General features: G+C 48.3%; 1 protein-coding gene across 10 annotated transcripts in view; it reads right to left on the bottom strand.

The window, feature by feature from the left end:
* Positions 1-5591, bottom strand: part of Znf664 (zinc finger protein 664) — a 33511-nt gene that overhangs the window by 27302 nt on the left and 618 nt on the right. For 6 of the 10 annotated variants that reach the window (XM_063225367.1, XM_063225366.1, XM_063225368.1 and 3 more), the window contains exons 1-2: positions 5293-5488; positions 4663-4793 (exon numbers count right to left, since the gene is read on the bottom strand). The gene's annotated coding sequence lies outside the window, so the exon portion shown is untranslated. 10 annotated transcript variants of the gene reach the window in all.

Raw genomic sequence — 5591 nt, forward strand, 5'->3', positions numbered from 1 at the left:
AAATGTAACAAAGAAGAGTGCCATTTTAGCCAGGCACTGTGGCACACTCCTGCAATCCCAGCACTCGGAGGCCAAGACAGAAGGACTGTTACAAGACTGTTATAAGTTTGAGACCACCTGGGATACAAAGTGAGCTCAAGGCCAGCCTGAACCACAGTGAGACCCTCTCTCAAAAAAAAAAAAAAAGAGAGAGGGGCCATTTTTATCATATCTTAAAAGGCATAAAGAACTAAAATTGCTTTACTCTAAATTTAGATCTGTAGTCGGGCGTGATGGCTCATGCCTCTAATCCCAGCACTTGGGAGGTGGAGGCAGGAGGATCGTTGCAAGTTCAAGACCAGCCTGGGTTACAAAGTGAGCTCAAGGCCTGCCTGAACTACATAGCGAGACCATGTCTCAAAAAGACAAAAAAAATAAAATAAATTTAGATCTGTATTAAACTAGTGAAAACTAACATCTTCAGTATAAAAGTATTTATTATAAAAATCACTGAAACAATACAATGCACATGAAATTGAAATACCTTTCTTCCTATGCCCACCCTTGGAGCTAATTAGTGGCAACTGCTTTCCATAGATTCTTCTAAATCCTGATCTGCTTTTATTGAAAGGTAAACATGATTTTCTTTTGTTCCTTATCAAAAAAGGGTCAGGAATCAAACTTGTTTTTTGGCTCAACAGTGTATCACAGACGTCCATCCAGGCGACTCCAATCCACACACGTCTGCCTGTCTCCTTAGACACAAATACTCCACAGCACCAGCTCTGCTGTGGTTACCTTCAATTGTGCCTCACCATAAATGAGGCTGCAGCAAGTATCCACCTTTCATGGTAACTGTTCGCGCCCAAGACACTGCAGAGCCCCTGGCTTGCTTACCCACATAACTTAAATCATTTAGGTACAAGGTTTTACTTTTCACAGTTTTGGTACATTTAGGTTTTGTTTGCCACTGTTCTCTAGTTTTGTTGCTACTGAGAACAGAATCTTCTCCTCTGTAAGAGTAACTGCTAATCATCTGATCATTAGTCAGATGCACTATTAAGCTCTTTACATATTATAGACATTAACTTTTGCTTATCATTTGTCACAAGTATTTTCTGGCTTTTGACCACAGGATTCTGTTCCCTTTTCCTCTTAACTTTTAAACGTTTATGTACTCTAGCACAGATTTTTCTATATATTATTTTCTCCCTGTCTTCATATAGTGGCAACAAAAACAGATTTGAGTGTCCTGCAGGTGCAGGGCCTTTCTCTCTCACTCTACAAGCTCCCGAGAGGCAGGGATTGTCTTTACAAGATTCCAGTTAGGTCCAGCTGGCCGCAAGGCCTGTGCGAGGTGTGCAGAGCTCTTCTCCCAGATGTTTATGTGCCCAACTTCCATGTCCCCTAGGTTGGGGGCATTCGCGCTGAGGTAGCCTTACGGTGTCTTCCCGTACCACACAGCTCACTTCTGGGGTGTGGAACGGACTCGTCACCTGTCCAACAGATGCCCTGAAGCCAGGAGGATCATTTTAGTGAATGTAGCTCTAAAATCTGAGTATACTTGTCTTGCCATACTACAGCTCATGATTAGACCAGCGGCTGTGGGAATTTCTGATCCTCATTGCACAGAAACAAACTCCTTCACACCATCAAGTTCACTGAGGAAACGACAGCTCTGTAACACTTAACTGTTGTCACATCCAGAAACACAGCTTCTCTTTACATTAAAGGTGTTCACTCTTCCAGATCACTTGAAATATTTTGTGGTCTCCTCCACGTAGCTCATGCTTGTCTCAACAAGGCTGTACCTACAGGTTTCATTTTTTAATAGTGTGGTCAATGCCAGTTCCCTCTCTTGTTTCTCCCATTTTATTCTGTGCTGTTACATTTGTTATTCAGAAAACTATGAACCCTAAACACGCACTGCATCCTGCCATTCTCTCAGGCTCTCGTTTCATCATTTGCTATTCTCTGTGTAGTCCACTGCCTCTGCATTTCTCACTGTAGAGCCTCACCTCACTCATGTGTTATGGCTGTGTTAAAACTGACCAGAGAAACTATGTTATACAATGTTCCAATCTTTAACTTCACCCCTGTTAAGTATAGTGTGGGCCATTAGTTAACATTTGTTTGGGCTTTTTCATCGAAAAATGCCCTATTTTTTCCTACTTTTATTCAAGTCTACCTTTCTAAAGTAAGAAATGAGAACTGTTTAAAATCAAACATCTAAAATAAAACAATGTCTAGAGTGAGGCACTGCGACACATGCCTGTGGTCCCAGCACTCAGGATGCTGAGGCAGGAGGATCACTTCAAGTTCAAGGCTTGCCTGGGCTATGCAGGAGGGAGTTCAAGTCCAGCCTGAACTACATAATAATGAGACCCCATCTCAAAAATAAATCAAATCAAATATCTGCTTTGACTTTCCAGTTGGCTGCATAAATTCACTGTGAGCCCCAAGCCCTGACTGTCCTAGACAGCCTGTGAAATGGCCTGCTGTCTCCACTTCCCACCTACACCCCCCAGGCTGCATGTGGCAACTTGAGCAGTTGTTTAAAAATGCAAATCTGATTAGGTCACTCCTCTGCTTAAAGCCCAACCTATATAATGGTTTCCCATTTCCCCCCAGGACAAAAGGCAACATCCCTAACCTCCCTACAAGACCCTACATGACTGGGCCCAGCCAAGCCACACTCCCCCTCACCCACACTACCTAGCCTTCAATTCCTGGAATGGGCGAAGATTTTCCCCTTCAGGGCCTTCCCACGTGCTGCCCCATCAGCCTTGAAAATTACCCCCTACTTCACTTGACACCCACGCCTGCCATCTTCAAACCTCAGCTTAAATCTTATTTTTGCAAAAAAAAAAAAAGAAAAAAAAAAGTCTTGTTTTGAGCATCCTCTTCCCCATCTCCAATGTGCTCCCTGACTGTCCCAGGAGACAGGATCATCTGGGATTAGACCAGCAGTCCCCCCAGAGAGGACACAAACTTCCAGAGAACAGGAGCAGGCTGATTTTCTCATCCACCCTAGAGGCTCTCACACATATGTACCAGTGGAAGGGAAAATCCTACAAAACACCTCACTGTGTTTCTTATACCTTAAAACACTGCCCATCACATCATTTATTCACTAGGATAAACAGGTAAAATTTCTCACATTGCCTGCAAATTCCCTGAAGGGACAGAAAAGCTAATCTGAACCTGCTGGTGCCACCACAAAAAAACACATATATAATTTACATCAATAGGAAAAAAAATTTTCTTTATATCTTAGAATTAAGTTTTATCCAGTGTTCAATTTGCTGAGAAGTCAATTCATAATCAATTAATGTGTTCATTTTTAATGTATGTTAAAAATAGCACCATATGCTTTGCAAAATATTCTTTAGGAAGTAGAAACTGTTTGGCTAAAAACTGCAACAAAATCACAAAATTAAAAGCACTCAGTTAACTATCTCTAGCATAGTGATAGATTTGATGAAAAAATACAAATTATATAGAATGAACAACTTTTAGTTTACAAAGGCTAATGAGACAATTTTTTTAAAAACCACATTATACCAAGCACTTTCACAGGTAGGACTGCAGCCTGAGCAGGTAACTATCACTGCTTCCATTTACAGAAACTGAGGCTGGGTGTGACTGAGTGTCCTCCCCAAGGTCACAGGACTAGTAAGCAGTCTAGTCATAGCTACCCCAGGGGAAGAGAGGAAGTTCCCACACATAACCAAAGAGGATTTCTACCATAAACACTTGGCCTCTGTAATTAGCAGACCTGTGCTCCCTTTACTAAAATTTCATCTCATCAGAGAACCACGACCCAACAAACCTGTTTTAACGTTAAAACTGAAATTGTCCTCAACCTGGGAAATGGCTAAACCACAGCCCACTCAAACTATGCAACGCGCTGCAGCAGTTCTCGTAAATGCATTAAAGCACTACATGCTAGACCCGAAAGCATACTAGTTGGCTAGTACTTGTTAAAACAGTCAAGATGGTAAAGCACCATATAAAAGTATTTTAAAACATCTATTAGGACACACAACACGCACACAGTAAAGTCCTTGGAGAAGGGTTGACAGCCAAAAGACTTTCACCACCTCTATGACACATCCCTCTTTGCAAAGAAAATGTCCAGCTCTACCAATCTACTATTAATTTTTAAATTTGAAATTTACCGATAGACGAACGAGGTCGTTGTTCTGCTCTAAAAAAGCTATGCATCTACAAAGGAAGGGCACCCTCCAGAAAAAGATAAAATGCACTAAAAGAGAGTTCGATCTTGTTAAAACAATTAACTGGCTACACGTCAAAAAACGTTCCTTACAAACAAGGCAATAGCTTGAGTTTTTTTTTTTTTTCTGCAATAGCGGGTCCCCTTTGTTACTACAAGACAGCCAATAAGGAAAACTATCAACTCGAACAGTGCAGAGCGGGCTCCTCCTCGAGCGATCTGAGTTGTTGGAGTTGGACAAGAATGGTCTCACAAAAGAGCTGAGTTCTGAGGGGAAAGAGAGGTGACTTGGCGGAGATAAGGGCGGCTAATCTGGAAGGGAAGACGTCCGTGGATACACAGCGACTTCATCGGAGCAGGGGACGGCAAGGAAACTGCGGCCAAGTGCCGGGAGGAGAGAAAGCCCCGGCCAGGAGTGCGGGGAGCTCGCCTGCCGGCCAGTTTACCTGCGAGCGCCCGGCCCTCGTTGTGGTCAAACAATGGAGGCGTCCAGCGGCTGCAGCCCGGTGCGCGGGGCGCGCGGCTCGTTCCTCATCACCTGGGCGGGATGCTGGCGGCTTCCGCCCCGACGAAGGCGCTGGAAAACACACAGCAGCGCCCGCTGCAGCGGCGGCCCGCAGCACCCCGGCGCCGGCCCGCGGCGCGGCCCTCGCCGCCCTCCCGGGACCCGCCTGGAACGGCTCCAAGCGCGGCCGCCGGCTCCGCACTCCCCCTTCGCTGCGCCCCGACAACAATGGGCCGGCCCGAGGCCCGGCGCCCGCGGCCTCCGCCCGGCCTCGCCCCGCACGCTGCCCGCCGCGGCCTCGCGCCGGCGCTGCGGCCCCGCGGCCTCCTGAGACCAGAGACCGGCTGGGGGCCCGGCTGTGGCCCGCCCCGAGGCCGGCCGGCTGCGGGCCGGCGCGCTGACCTTCGTCCCCGCGGTCCCCGAGGGCCGCCGCGGCTCGAGGCCCGTCCGGAGCGACGGGTTGTTTTCCTTTTCTCCACCCCACTCCGCCGCCTTCCGACCCCCCGGCCCGCTCCCCCGCCCCCACCCAGGGAAGAAAACACGGAGACGCCGACTTGACTGCGGAACTCACTCCAAGTGCGGGTGCGAGCGCCCCAGGCCGCGGAGTCCGCGCGCCCACTCGCCCTCTCCTTCGGGGACAGCTCACAGGTGCGCCTCCGAGCCGCGCGCGCACGCTCCGCACACCCAGACGCCTCCGGGGGACGGCGCGCGTGCGCACGCACGAGGCCGGCCAGCCCCGGGAACGAAGTGTAGAGCAGTGAGGGCACGCATGCGCGTCCCCAGCACCCCGCCCCCAAAGCCGGCGCGCGCGCGCTCCCGCTTGCCTCCCTCAACGCCCCCCGCCCTCCGCCCGCGTTACCCGGGGCAACC

Source organism: Cavia porcellus, unplaced genomic scaffold (genome assembly GCF_034190915.1).
Source record: "Cavia porcellus strain 051 isolate PalLab524CR breed Dunkin Hartley unplaced genomic scaffold, mCavPor4.1 scaffold_16, whole genome shotgun sequence".
Classification (NCBI taxonomy): Eukaryota; Metazoa; Chordata; class Mammalia; order Rodentia; family Caviidae; genus Cavia; species Cavia porcellus.